This window comes from Pogoniulus pusillus, unplaced genomic scaffold (genome assembly GCF_015220805.1).
Source record: "Pogoniulus pusillus isolate bPogPus1 unplaced genomic scaffold, bPogPus1.pri scaffold_105_arrow_ctg1, whole genome shotgun sequence".
In the NCBI taxonomy this organism is placed as follows: Eukaryota; Metazoa; Chordata; class Aves; order Piciformes; family Lybiidae; genus Pogoniulus; species Pogoniulus pusillus.
In genome coordinates, this window is record NW_026974544.1 from 54,103 (window position 1) to 68,895 (window position 14,793).

Consider the following 14,793-nt stretch of genomic DNA (forward strand, 5'->3'; position numbering starts at 1 on the left):
CTGGAAAGCTGCAGAATGGTGCAGGGGATTCCAGGCTAGGCCATTCCTAGCTGGGTCTATAAGCAGAAGGAGTGCTTTTTCTAACCGGCATTTCTATGGTTCTTCAAAGGGGCTAGGATGCAAACGTGTTTCTGCTTCAAAGGAAAGCAGCTAGGAGAAAGTTTCTTTTGCTAGTGTGTGATGCACCTGGAAAGCTGCAGAATGGTGCAGGGGATTCCAGGCTAGGCCATTCCTGACTGGACCTATAAGCAGAAGGAGTGCTTTTTGTAAACCGAATTTCTATGGTTCTTCAATGGGGCTAGGATGTAAACGTGTTTCTGCTTCAAAGGAAAGCAGGTAGGAGAAAGTTTCTTTTGCCAGTGTGTGACGCAGCTGGAAAGCTGCAGAATGGTGTAGGGGATTCCAGGCTAGGTCATTCCAGACTGGGTCTACAAGCAGAAGGAGTGCTTTTTGTAAAGCGAATTTCTATGGTTCTTCAATGGGGATAGGATGTAAACGTGTTTCTGCTTCAAAGGAAAGCAGCTAGGAGAAAGCTTCTTTTGCCAGTGTGTGACGCAGCTGGAAAGCTGCAGAATGGTGTAGGGGATTCCAGGCTAGGTCATTCCTGACTGGGTCTACAAGCAGAAGGAGTGCTTTTTGTAAAGCGAATTTCTATGGTTCTTCAATAGGGATAGGATGTAAACGTGTTTCTGCTTCAAAGGAAAGCAGCTAGGAGAAACTTTCTTTTGCCAGTGTGTGAGGGAGCTGGAAAGCTGCAGAATGGTGCAGGGGATTCCAGGCTACGTCATTCCTGGCTGGGTCTAGAAGCAGAAGGAGTGCTTTTTCTAAACATCCTTGCTATGTTTCTTCAATGGGGCTAGGATGTAAACGTGTTTCTGCTTCAAAGGAAAGCAGCTAGAAGAAAGTTTCTTTTGCCAGTAGGTGACGCAGCTGGAAAGCTGCAGAATGGTGTAGGGGATTCCAGGCTAGGTCATTCCTGACTGGGTCTATAAGCAGAAGGAGTGCTTTTTGTAAAGCGAATTTCTATGGTTCTTCAATGGGGATTGGATGTAAACGTGTTTCTGCTTCAAAGGAAAGCAGCTAGGAGAAAGCTTCTTTTGCCAGTGTGTGACGCAGCTGGAACGCTGCAGAATGGTGTAGGGGATTCCAGGCTAGGTCATTCCTGACTGGGTCTATAAGTAGAAGGAGTGCTTTTGTAAAGCGAAGTTCTATGGTTCTTCAATAGGGATAGGATGTAAACGTGTTTCTGCTTCAAAGGAAAGCAGCTAGGAGAAAGTTTCTTCTGCCAGTGTTTCATGCAGCTGGAAAGCTGCAGAATGGTGCAGGGGATTCCAGGCTAGGCCTTTCCTGACTGGGTCTATAAGCAGAAGGAGTGCTTTTTCTAACCGGCATTTCTATGTTTCTTCAATGGGGCTAGGATGTAAACGTGTTTCTGCTTCAAAGGAAAGCAGCTAGGAGAAAGTTCCTTTTGCCAGTGTGTGAGGGAGCTGGAAAGCTGCAGAATGGTGCAGGAGATTCCAGGCTAGGTCATTCCTGGCTGGGTCTATAGCAGAATGAGTGCTTTTTGTAAAGCAAATTTCTATGTTTCTTCAATGGGGCTCGGATGTAAACGTGTTTCTGCTTCAAAGAAAAGCAACTAGGAGAAAGTTTCTTTTGCCAGTGTGTGACGCAGCTGGAAAGCTGCAGAATGGTGCAGGGGATTCCAGGCTAGGCCTTTCCTGACTGGGTCTATAAGCAGAAGACGTGCTTTTTCTAAACGGCATTTCTATGTTTCTTCAATGGGGCTAGGATGTAAACGTGTTTCTGCTTCAAAGGAAAGCAGCTAGGAGAAATTTCCTTTTGCCAGTGTGTGAGGGAGCTGGAAAGCTGCAGAATGGTGCAGGAGATTCCAGGCTAGGTCATTCCTGGCTGGGTCTATAGCAGAATGAGTGCTTTTTGTAAAGCGAATTTCTATGGTTCTTCAATGGGGCTAGGATGTGAACGTGTTTCTGCTTCAAAGGAAAGCAACAAGGAGAAAGTTTCTTTTGCCAGTGTGTGAGGGAGCTGGAAAGCTGCAGAATGGTGCAGGAGATTCCAGGCTAGGCCATTCCTGGCTGGGTCTACAAGCAGAAGGAGTGCTTTTTATAAAGCGAATTTCTATGGTTCTTCAATAGGGCTAGGATGTAAACGTGTTTCTGCTTCAAAGGAAAGCAGCTAGGAGAAAGTTTCTTTTGCCAGAGTGTGTCGAAGCAGGAGAGCTGCAGAACGGTGCGGGGGATTCCAGGCTAGGTCATTCCTGACTGGGTCTATAAGCAGAAGGAGTGCTTTTTGTAAATCGAATTTCTATGGTTCTTCAATGGGGCTAGGATGTAAACGTGTTTCTGCTTCAAAGGAAAGCAGCTAGGAGAAAGTTTCTTTTGCCAGTGTGTGAGGGAGCTGGAAAGCTGCAGAATGGTGTAGGGGATTCCAGGCTAGGTCATTCCTGGATGGGACTATATCAGAAGGAGTGCTTTTTGTAAAGCAAATTTCTATGGTTCTTCAATGGGGCTAGGATGTAAACATGTTTGTGCTTCAAAGGAAAGCAGCTAGGAGAAAGTTTCTTTTGCCAGTGTGTGAGGGAGCTGGAAAGCTGCAGAATGGTGCAGGGGATTCCAGGCTAGGCCATTCCTGGCTGGTTCTATTAACCGAAGGAGTGCTTTTTCTTAACCGAATTTCTATGGTTCTTCAAAGGGGATAGGATGTAAACGTGTTTCTGCTTCAAAGGAAAGCAGCTAGGAGAAAGTTTCTTTTACCAGTGTGTGACGCAGCTGGAAAGCTGCAGAATGGTGTTGGGGATTCCAGGCTAGGCCATTCCTGATGGGTCTATAAGCAGAATGAGTGCTTTCTGTAAGGCGAATTTCTATGTTTCTTCAATGGGGCTAGGATGTAAACGTGTTTCTGCTTCAAAGGAAAGCAGCTATTACAAAGTTTCTTTTGCCAGTGTGTGACGCAGCTGGAACGCTGCAGAATGGTGCAGGGGATTCCAGGCTAGGTCATTCCTGACTGGGTCTACAAGCAGAAGGAGTGCCTTTTGTAAAGCAAATTTCTATGGTTTTTCAATAGGGATAGGATATAAACGTGTTTCTGCTTGAAAGGAAAGCAGCTAGGAGAAAGTTTCTTTTGCCAGTGTGTGACACAGCTGGAAAGCTGCGGAATGGTGTAGGGGATTCCAGGCTAGGTCATTCCTGACTGGGTCTACAAGCAGAAGGAGTGCCTTTTGTAAAGCGAATTTCTATTGTTCTTCAATAGGGATAGGATGTAAACGTGTTTCTGCTTCAAAGGAAAGCAGCTAGGAGAAAGTTTCTTTTGCCAGTGTGTGACGCAGCTGGAAAGCTGCAGAATGGTGTAGGGGATTCCAGGCTAGGTCATTCCTGACTGGGTCTGTAAGCAGAATGAGTGCTTTTTGTAAAGCGAATTTCTATGGTTCTTCAATGGGGCTAGGATGTAGATGTGTTTCTGCTTCAAAGGAAAGCAGCTAGGAGAATGTTTCTTTTGCCAGTGTGTGACTGTCATGGAGAGTAGCAAAGGCTCTCTAAGCTTTTGCTGTATTGTGTAGTTTCTAGTGCCTCACATTCATGCCAGAAGCATCGAAAAACCAAAACAATCTTTCACTTGGCCTTGCTTTCCAGACAACAGGGTATTGTTTTGGTTAAGTAGAAACGACTTTCTCAAGCCTGCCCAGCACCTGCAGGTGGGCTGGCCTGAGGAGTGGTCTTTATATTATTTAGGTAATGTTATCCAATTATGTAAGTTGCTTACTGTTTTTTACCAATGTATGTGAACAACGTAAAAGTGGTCTGAACTGTGGGCTAGTCCTATTTTGGAACATTATAAAAATGGTGGACAGGCCAGGATCGAGGCTTTTTGGCTTTTTGGCTTTGGGCCCTTGCGCTCTTGTCCTTGCCTTGCCTTGCCCTTCTGTGTTTTTCCAGCCTTTCTGGTTTTTTTTCCCGGACTTCTAACAACAACAAACTTCTAACAATCTAGCCTCGCCTCGGGCGGACACGCCGAGTCGCAGAGGCTAGGAAGCCTGCATGCATGGACCCTCATCGGGAGAAAGGGACTCCCTACCAAGTTACAAACTGTGAGTAGCTGACGAACTGTTAACTCAAACCTCAGAGACTCTAAAGAACTCTCTTTAAACATCATAGACTCTTTAATTTGCCATTTTCGGAAATGTTACTTTGATCTCAATCAAAAGAATTCACAGTGGTGGTGTAGTTTCGGGAAGAGGGAATTCGCATTCTTTGCAATAAATCACTGATAAAATAGTCAACGCCTCGCGTATTTTCCCCATAAACTCTGCCGCGAAACTGCGTTCCACGGCAGAATTGGTGGCAGCGGGCGATTGAGAAACTGAAGTAACAGCCGAGTTTAGAAATGGCTCAGTTCGGAAGGAGTTCTCCCGCAGCAGGAGATGCCAGTCTGCCAGATATCGCAGACGCTCTGTATGCCAGATTTGCTTCCGCTTTTGAATCAGCAAATCTAAGGAAAGCTGTGACAGCAACGGAGAATGAGCCTTTAGAGCAGATAAATGTTAGATCAGCTAATATAATCGTGTCTCTCTATGAAGCTTTTGGAGATGTCGAGGGAGTTGACAAAGAAAGTTTTTTTGATCTGGGCGTTGGCGTGTTCAGGTCTCAAGTTGAGGTAGAGGCTTGGAAATCAGAGGTTAAAAAGCTGAACGAAGTGATTGCCCGGCAAGAAGTACAATTGCTGAAAGTGCAGCAAGAGATCAAGTCGCTGCAGAGAGAGAGAGAGAGACAATGTTGAAAGACGCTATCAGACAAAGCTTGAGTTTTCGTGCAGAGCCTGAAGACAGGATGAGAGTTGTGGAGGAAAAGTTAGACAGGTTATTAAGACGAAAGTCGCGGTCCGGGAGCAGTTCAAGTACTCCGCGAACGCAGTCAACCGTTAGTTCCCGCGCGGACACACCGCAGCCGCGGTCGCGTATCGGGTCTCGGACAGAAACTCCTCAACCCTTGACCCGAACTCGAGAGTCAACCGGTTACTTGGGCTTGCCAACTTTTACTCCGATATGTCCTGAGAAGTCACAGCAGCCCGTGGTTCGCCGGAAAGAGCCGGGGGCTCATTGGGGTTCGGTAACCACCCCCTCTCAGACCCAGGAGTCGCAACTCTTGCGCTCTCCGCCTAAGGTCTCTCGCACCGGTACGCCTTCCCGCGAGCCCGACTTCTTTAAAATGTCGCCGGCAAGGCATCTTCCTTTGCCACTGAACCCTCAAACAGCGGCAGAGCTGCCCCTGCTGCCGCTAAAGCTATTTAGCTCGACACCGTGCCCTTGGGAGGTGCCCAGACAGCCTACCTTGCAGCCGGTCCAGCCAGCCGCCGCTTTGCCTCAGCCGCAGCAGCCGGCTCAAGTCCCGGTGATTCCGCCGGCGAAGCCTCTGACGCCTCCGCCGATGCTGGCACCCCAGCCACCGGCGGAGCCGATAGCCCAGACACAGCCGCGATCATTGCCGTCGCAGCCACAAGTCCCGCAGCAACCGCTCGCAATGCCGCAGGCAACGGCTACAGTGCCGCTTTCCCCGGCACAACCATCTCCTCAATCTCAGTCCGTTCCAGCGTTCCAGCAGGTCCCGATGCCGTCTCAAGGTCAACCATCGGCAGCGCCGCCACAGCCGCCATCTTCTCAACCATCTTCACAACAACCGCCATCTTCTCAACTGCCACGCCCCGAGCAGCCAGTGCTGAGCAGCACGCTTGCGCGCTGCCACGCCGCGTCGCAGACTGCAGCTACGTCTATTGACAGCGACACGGAAGTGGAAGAGGTGCACGGCAAAATGAAGACCTACTCCGTGAATCCTCTCTTTGCGTCTGAAACTACGCAAGGACCGAAAGGAGGCAAAACTACAACCACGAAAATCAAACCGTACACAGCAACACAGTTAGATGATCTTAGGGAAACTTATTCCCGCATGCCTAATGAACCTATAATTGAGTATGTGTATCGCGTGGTGCAAAGGGGGGCGGAAAGGATTATCTTATCTTGTGAAGAGGTGGGGAGAACTAACTGGGGACCCGAGGTATTTCTTGGGGATGGTCCTGAGGGAGACCTTGCGTTGAGTGCTAGGATCTTTCACTGGGCAAGTGTTTATGAACCTTCAGATAGGGGTGAGCCTACAGAGTTTTGGATCAGATCCCCTGATGAGTTAAATGAAGCATTTACTATGGTTGCCTGTATCCAAGCTGTGAATCATAAGGGGTTATATGCACATGCAATGGATGCCCCAGTAGAGCCACAAAGGCTTGGACCCCTGATAAAGGGTATGCCTGGCTTCATAAAGGCTGAAGGCATTAGGATAAGGAGACAAATTGAGAATGCAATACAACAGAATGTTGAGCAAGGGCAAAGCTCACAAAGTGTAGTACATCATCCTATGTGGAGGGAAGTGCTTACAGAACTAGCCACTCTAGGGAGACAAATGGGTTATCATGATCCGTTATCTGTGCCAGAATCTGTCTTTCAGAAGGAAAAGCAGTCTGGAGGCAGGAGCAGCTCTGCATCACGAGGAAAACACCAAACAGTGCGACATGCCTGGACATCTGGTAACCCTAATGAGAGTCCAAAATCGAGCCCACGATCAAGTCCCAGGGGGAGCCCTGAGCTTAATCGTCGCTCTGAATCTGGAGTAATGTGGGTACCGAGTTCTCAAGGTAGGGGTGTAATCCCACTGCAGGAGCAGAAGTATGCAGTGAAACCTCGTGATGTGTTTCAGAGGAAACAGGTAGAGCGTGATCCTGTGAAGAATGAGCTCAGTACTGTAAGTAAAACCACGTTTGAGATGAAAAGACTGTTAGAACAGATACTGAAAGGAAATGGTGACGGAAAGGTGAAGCAGAACCGTAAGAAAGGCTCTGCAAACACGTCTCCTACCAAGTCAGGTTCTCCTGATCGGGGAGGGGATAAGAACAAATCAAAAAACTAGGTGTGGCGGTGAATGATTCAGGCCACACTCATCGCTCTGTTTCTGAATGTCGATGGTCTGAAAACCCTGAACCCTATGTCATGATTCCTACTGGACCAACTAGAGCTGCTGTCAAATACCTAATAGATACAGGTGCACAAATTACAGTGCTAAATGCACAACTAGCAAAGCATCTGAAAATCTTGCCATCCCGGAGAAAGGTAAACATAACAGGTGTTACAGGACAACCTGAAACATGCTATTTAGCCAAAGCACAGCTGTGGCTACCTGGGGAGAAAAGAAGTACCCTGGTAGAGTTAGCATTGGGCTCGTGTAAACATAATATCCTTGGATTTGATGTTCCAGCAGGTAGAAGATGGTATCTTCCTGACGGAACATTATGGAGCTTTGGTGCTTATGAGGTGACGAATAAGAGGCAAAGGTTAGTCCGGACTTGTGTTCGCTTATTGCAAACAGCTCCTCCATTGCCGAAGTCACACATTACTTGTGTTGCACAGTATCCATTGCCAGCTGCAGCTAAGCAAGGTATCACTAGAGTGATAGCTGATCTTGAGAAGAGACAGATTATCACTAGAACTCATTCTCCTTACAATTCACCTGTTTGGCCAGTCCGAAAACAGAATGGCCGATGGAGATTGACAGTAGATTTCCGGAAGCTAAATAGTAACACTCCTCCTCTTACTGCAGCAGTTCCTAGTCTTTCGTCCACAGTGACAGCAATCCAAGCGGCTTCTCACACCTGGATGGCGACTCTAGACGTGAAGGACATGTTCTTCATGGTGCCATTGAGAGAAGAGGACAAACCACAGTTTGCTTTTACCTGACAAGGTATTCAGTACACGTTCAACCGTCTTCCACAAGGGTACAAACACAGCGCAACCATTGCACACAATGCACTTGCAGCTTTGCTTGACACTGTTCAACTTCCTAAGGATGTTAAGATGTACCATTACATTGATGATATCTTGGTGGGAGGGAATGACAAGGAGCAAGTTGGTGCAGTGGCTGAGAATATCCGAGAACTGTTGACTAGCCAGGGTTTGACCATTCCAAAGGAAAAGTGTCAAGGTCCAAGTCAAGAGGTAAAATTCCTGGGATCATGGTGGGTAGCAGGTGCAGTGTCTGTGCCAGACGACACTCTTCAGAGCATTGAAAAGGGCCAAATACCCCAAAATAGAAAAGAGTTACAACAGTTGTTGGGTACTCTGGGTTACTGGAGGAAACATATTCCAGGTTTCTCAGTAATTGCCCGTCCTCTGTATGATTTGCTTAAGAAGAACAAGCATTGGGATTGGACTCCAGAACATTCTGATAGCCTGAGGTTTCTCAAGGATGAACTAAAGGCATATCAGAAGTTGGGGCCCTTACACCCAAAAGATGCCCTGAGGGCTGAATGGGGTTTCTCCGCGAATGCCTCATACTGTGGAATTTTCCAGAGAGGACCCAATGGTCCTAGTAGAGCTCTCATGTTTTCCTCAACAGCATTCAAAGAGGCCGAAATTCGGTACTCGGATTGGGAAAAGGGACTTCTTTCCCTAACTCGAGCTGTTAAGGAAGCAGAAAAGCTTCGTACTACACAAGATGTTGTAGTGCAAGGCCCATTTCCTCTGCTAAAAGCGATCCTTAAAGGATCTCCTCCACCGGAAGGAATTGCCCAAAAGGCTACTGTTAGAAAGTGGTATGCCTACTTAGAGGGAATTTCACAGCTGATGCCGCTGAAAGAGGGACCTACAAAGGTATCCGAAACTTCAGCAACCCATAAATCCTGATAAAGCTCTGCTTAGTCAGCCATATAAGCCTTCTCCTATTCAGGTAGCCCCTGAGATGACCGCAGACTCCGACAAATCGGGAGTATGGTTCACAGATGCATCCTCTCGGAGGGTAGGGGCGAAGTGGCACTACAAAGCCGCTGCCTTGGAGATTGCTACAGGCCAGACCATCACTGAAGAAGGTGATGGCAGTGCACAGGTAGGGGAGTTGCGTGCTCTCATGCTAGCAGCTGAGAAGGGAGCAACAACTATTTACACTGATTCTTATTCCACGTTCAAAGGCGCCACTGAGTGGATTTGCCAGTGGGAAGCGAATCAGTGGAAGGTGTCAGGTGCGGAAGTCTGGAGAGTCGAAGACTGGAAAAGGCTATTAGAGATTGGCCGATCCAGACCCCTCAAGGTTGGTTGGGTAGAAGGGCATTCCAAAAAGCAAACACCAGCTACCACCTGGAATAATCAAGCTGATTTCCTGGCAAAGATCAACATAGTGGATGAGGAGAAAAGAGAGTGGTGGAGATTAGCTGAGTGGCTTCATATTAAAAGAGGTCATTCAGGAAAAGCAGACCTTTACTTCGAGTGTAGGTCTAGAGGATGGCCAGTTTCTATGAGTACCTGTAAGGAACTCATTTCATCTTGTCCACAGTGCAGAATCAGGCTTAAAGCAAATCATCCCAATCTAGCTCCAGCACAGCATATCAGAGAGGACAAAAGGTTATGGAGTACATGGCAAGTTGACTATGTGGGTCCTTTAAAGCCCTCACACGGGAAGAAATACATACTGGTGGGGGTGGAGGTGGTTTCAGGATTAGTCATGGCTACAGCAACTAGTGCTGCCACAGGAGCTCAAACTATTGAGGTCTTGAAGCAGTGGTTTAGTGTCTTACCAATGCCAGAGTACATCCAAAGTGATAATGGATCTCACTTTACAGCATCTTCTGTACAAGACTGGGCTAAGGGTGAGGGGATTACATGGGTGTTCCATACTCCCTATTATCCTCAAGCTAATGGTATTGTAGAGAGAACAAATGCTCTGGTTAAGAAACATGCCATGGTATCCAAAGGTAACTGGGATAAACGCTTGCTATATGCAGTTTTCATTGTGAACAACAGATGGGGTAATTGTGGTAGTCCTAAAATAAGGGCATTTTGTCCTGACGATCCAGTGGAGAATGTTAGTCATCCACCAGATAAATCTCAGCACTCTCAACAGTCATTACACAAATTACAGGTGGGACAACCAGTAATGGTAAACTTGCCTTCAATTGGAGTTGTGCCTATGACCCTGACAAAACCAAATGGGTTGTATGCTTGGGAAGCTACTGATGTAAGTGGGAAAACTCATCGTATCAGTGCACGATGGATTCTCCCAGACTTCTGAACTGCTTTTGCATATACCAGGTTTTCTGCTTTGTAAATATTCAATAAAGCTTTGTTTATTCAGGGGGGTGGGCATAAGTATTAGGTTAGTTTAAATTAGAGTTATGCTTATGTATTAGTTACGTTAAGAGTTAATTATAAGTTGTATTTCATTTTTGCTTTTTCGATTCTTGGCTTAATGTGAGCCAGGGGGTGGATTATGTCATGGAGAGTAGCAAAGGCTCTCTAAGCTTTTGCTGTATTGTGTAGTTTCTAGTGCCTCACATTCAAGCCAGAAGCATCGAAAAACCAAAACAATCTTTCACTTGGCCTTGCTTTCCAGACAACAGGGTATTGTTTTGGTTAAGTAGAAACGACTTTCTCAAGCCTGCCCAGCACCTGCAGGTGGGCTGGCCTGAGGAGTGGTCTTTATATTGTTTAGGTAATGTTATCCAATTATGTAAGTTGCTTATTGTTTTTTACCAATGTATGTGAACAACGTAAAAGTGGTCTGAACTGTGGGCTAGTCCTATTTTGGAACATTATAAAAATGGTGGACAGGCCAGGATCGAGGCTTTTTGGCTTTTTGGCTTTTGGCCCTTGCGCTCTTGTCCTTGCCTTGCCTTGCCCTTCTGTGTTTTTCCAGCCTTTCTGGTTTTTTTTCCCGGACTTCTAACAACAACAAACTTCTAACAATCTAGCCTCGCCTCGGGCGGACACGCCGAGTCGCAGAGGCTAGGAAGCCTGCATGCATGGACCCTCTTCGGGAGAAAGGGACTCCCTACCAAGTTACAAACTGTGAGTAGCTGACGAACTGTTAACTCAAACCTCAGAGACTCTAAAGAACTCTCTTTAAACATCATAGACTCTTTAATTTGCCATTTTCAGAAATGTTACTTTGATCTCAATCAAAAGAATTCACAGTGGTGGTGCAGTTTCGGGAAGAGGGAATTCGCATTCTTTGCAATAAATCACTGATAAAATAGTCAACGCCTCGCGTATTTTCCCCATAAACTCTGCCGCGAAACTGCGTTCCACGACAGAGACGCAGGTGGAACACTGCAGAATGGTGTAGGGGATCCCAGGCTAGGCCATTCCTGACTGGGTCTATAAGGAGAAGGAGTGCTTTTTCTAAACAGCATTTCTATGGTTCTTTAATGGGGCTAGGATGTAAACGTGTTTCTGCTTCAAAGGAAAGCAGCTAGGAGAAAGTTTCTTTTGCCAGTGTGTGAGGGAGCTGGAAAGCTGCAGAATGGTGGAGGAGATTCCAGGCTAGGCCATTCCTGGCTGGCACTATAAGCAGAAGGAGTGCTTTTTCTAAACGGCATTTCTATGGTTCTTCAATGGGGCTAGGATGTGAACGTGTTTCTGCTTCAAAGGAAAGCAGCTAGGAGAAAGTTTCTTTTGCCAGTATGTGAGGGAGCTGGAAAGCTGCAGAATGGTGCAGGGGATTCCAGGCTAGGCAATTCCTAGATGGGTCTACACGCAGAGGAGTACGTATTCTAACCGGCATTTCTATGGCTCTTCAATGGGGCTAGGATGTAAACGTGTTTCTGCTTCAAAGGAAAGCAGCTAGGAGAAAGTTTCTTCTGCCAGTGTGTGACGCAGCTGGAAAGCTGCAGAATGGTGCCGGGGATTCCAGGATAGCCATTCCTGGCTGGCTCTATAAGCAGAATGAGTGCTTTTTGTAAAGCGAATTTCTATGTTTCTTCAAAGGGGCTAGGATGTAGATGTGTTTCTGCTTCAAAGGAAAGCAGCTAGGAGAAAGTTTCTTTTGCCAGTGTGTGAGGGAGCTGGAAAGCTGCAGAACGGTGCAGGAAATTCCAGGCTAGGCCATTCCTGGCTGGGTCTGTAAGCAGAAGGAGTGCTTTTTCTAAACGGGATTTCTATGGTTCTTCAGTGGGGATAGGATGTAACTGTGTTTCTGCTTCAAAGGAAAGCAGCTAAGAGAAAGTTTCTTTTGCCAGTGTGTGAGGGAGCTGGAAAGCTGCAGAATGGTGCAGGGGATTCCATGCTAGGCCATTCCTGACTGGGTCTATAAGCAGAAGGAATGCTTTTTCTAACCGGCATTTCTATGTTAATTCAATGGGGCTAGGATGTAAACGTGTTTCTGCTTCAAAGGAAAGCAGGTAGGAGAAAGTTTCTTTTGCCAGGGTGTGAGGGAGCTGGAAAGATGCAGAATGGTGCAGGGGATTCCAGGCTAGGCCATTCCTGGCTGGGTCTATAAGCAGAAGGAGTGCTTTTTCTAACCGGCATTTCTATGTTTCTTCAATGGGGCTAGGATGTAAACGTGTTTCTGCTTCAAAGGAAAGCAGCTAGGAGAAAGTTTCTTTTGCCAGTGTGTGACGCAGCTGGAAAGCTGCAGAATGGTGCAGGGGATTCCAGGCTAGGCCATTCCTGACTGGGTCTATAAGCAGAAGGAGTGCTTTTTCTAAACCGAATTTCTATGTTTCTTCAATGGGGCTAGGATGTAAACGTGTTTCTGCTTCAAAGGAAAGCAGCTAGGAGAAAGTTTCTTTTGCCAGTGTGTGACGTAGCTGGAAAGCTGCAGAATGGTGCAAGGGATTCAAGGCTAGGCCATTCCTGACTGGGCCTATAAGCAGAAGGAGTGCTTTTTCTAACCGGCATTTCTATGTTTATTCAATGGGGCTAGGATGTAAACGTGTTTCTGCTTCAGGGGAAAGCAGCTAGGAGAAAGTTTCTTTTGCCATTGTGTGAGGGTGCTGGAAAGCTGCAGAATGGTGCAGGGGATTCCAGGCTAGGCCATTCCTGGCTGGGTCTATAAGCAGAAGGAGTGCTTTTTGTAAACGAAATTTCTATGGTTCTTCAATGGAGCTAGGATGTAAACGTGTTTCTGCTTCAAAGGAAAGCAGCTAGGAGAAAGTTTCTTTTCCCTGTGTGTGAGGGAGCTGGAAAGCTGCGGAATGGTGTAGGGGATTCCAGGCTAGGCCATTCCTGGCTGGGTGTATAAGCAGAAGGAGTGCTTTTTCTAACCGGCATTTCTATGGTTCTTCAATGGGGCTAGGATGTAAACGTGTTTCTGCTTCAAAGGAAAGCAGCGAGGAGAAAGTTTCTTTTGCCAGTGTGTGACGCAGCTGGAAAGCTGCAGAATGGTGCAGGGGATTCCAGGCTAGGCCATTCCTGACTGGGTCTGCAAGCAGAAGGAGTGCTTTTTCTAACCGGCATTTCTATGTTTCTTCAATGGGGCTAGGATGTAAACGTGTTTCTCCTTCAAAGGAAAGCAGCTAGGAGAAAGTTTCTTTTGCCTGTGTGTGAGGGAGCTGGAAAGCTGCAGAATGGTGCAGGGGATTCCAGGCTAGGCCATTCCTGACTGGGTCTATAAGCAGAAGGAATGCTTTTTCTAAACAGCATTTCTATGTTTCTCAATGGGGCTAGGATGTAAACGTGTTTCTGCTTCAAATGAAAGCAGCTAGGAGAAAGTTTCTTTTGCCAGTGTGTTACGCAGCTGGAAAGCTGCAGAATGGTGCAGGGGATTCCAGGCTAGGCCATTCCTGGCTGGGTCTATAAGCAGAAGGAGTGCTTTTTCTAACCGGCATTTCTATGTTTCTTCAATGGGGCGAGCATGTAAACGTGTTTCTGCTTCAAAGGAAAGCAGCTAGGAGAAAGTTTCTTTTGCCAGTGTGTGAGGGAGCTGGAAAGCTGCAGAATGGTGTAGGGGATTCCAGGCTAGGCCATTCCTGACTGGGTCTATAAGCAGAAGGAGTGCTTTTTCTAACCGGCATTTCTATGATTCTTCAATGGGTCTAGGATATAAACGTGTTTCTGCTTCAAAGGAAAGCAGCTAGGAGAAAGTTTCTTTTGCCATTGTGTGAGGGAGCTGGAAAGCTGCAGAATGGTGCAGGGGATTCCAGGCTAGGCCATTCCTGGCTGGGTCTATAAGCAGAAGGAATGCTTTTTGTAAACCGAATTTCTATGGTTCCTCAATGGGGCTAGGATGTAAACGTGTTTCTGCTTCAAAGGAAAGCAGCTAGGAGAAAGTTTCTTTTGCCAGTGTGTGACGCAGCTGGAAAGCTGCAGAATGGTGTAGGGGATTCCAGGCTAGGAGATTTCTGACTGGGTCTATAAGCAGAATGAGTGCCTTTTGTAAACCAAATTTATATGGTTCTTCAATGGGGCTAGGATGTAAACGTGTTTCTGCTTCAAAGGAAAGCAGGTAGGAGAAAGTTTCTTTTGCCAGTGTGTGACACAGCTGGAAAGCTGCAGAATGGTGTAGGGGATTCCAGGCTAGGCCATTCCTGACTGGGTCTATAAGCAGAAGGAATGCTTTTTCTAACTGGCATTTCTATGTTTCTTCAATGGGGCTAGGATGTAAACGTGTTTCTGCTTCAAAGGAAAGCAGCGAGGAGAAAGTTTCTTTTGCAAGTGTGTGACGCAGCTGGAAAGCTGCAGAATGGTGCAGGGGATTCCAGGCTAGGCCATTCCTGACTGGGTCTGCAAGCAGAAGGAGTGCTTTTTCTAACCGGCATTTCTATGTTTCTTCAATGGGGCTAGGATGTAAACGTGTTTCTGCTTCAAAGGAAAGCAGCTAGGAGAAAGTTTCTTTTGCCTGTGTGTGAGGGAGCTGGAAAGCTGCAGAATGGTGCAGGGGATTCCAGGCTAGGCCATTCCTGACTGGGTCTATAAGCAGAAGGAGTGCTTTTTCTGACCGGCATTTCTGTGGTTCTTCAATGGGGCTAGGATGT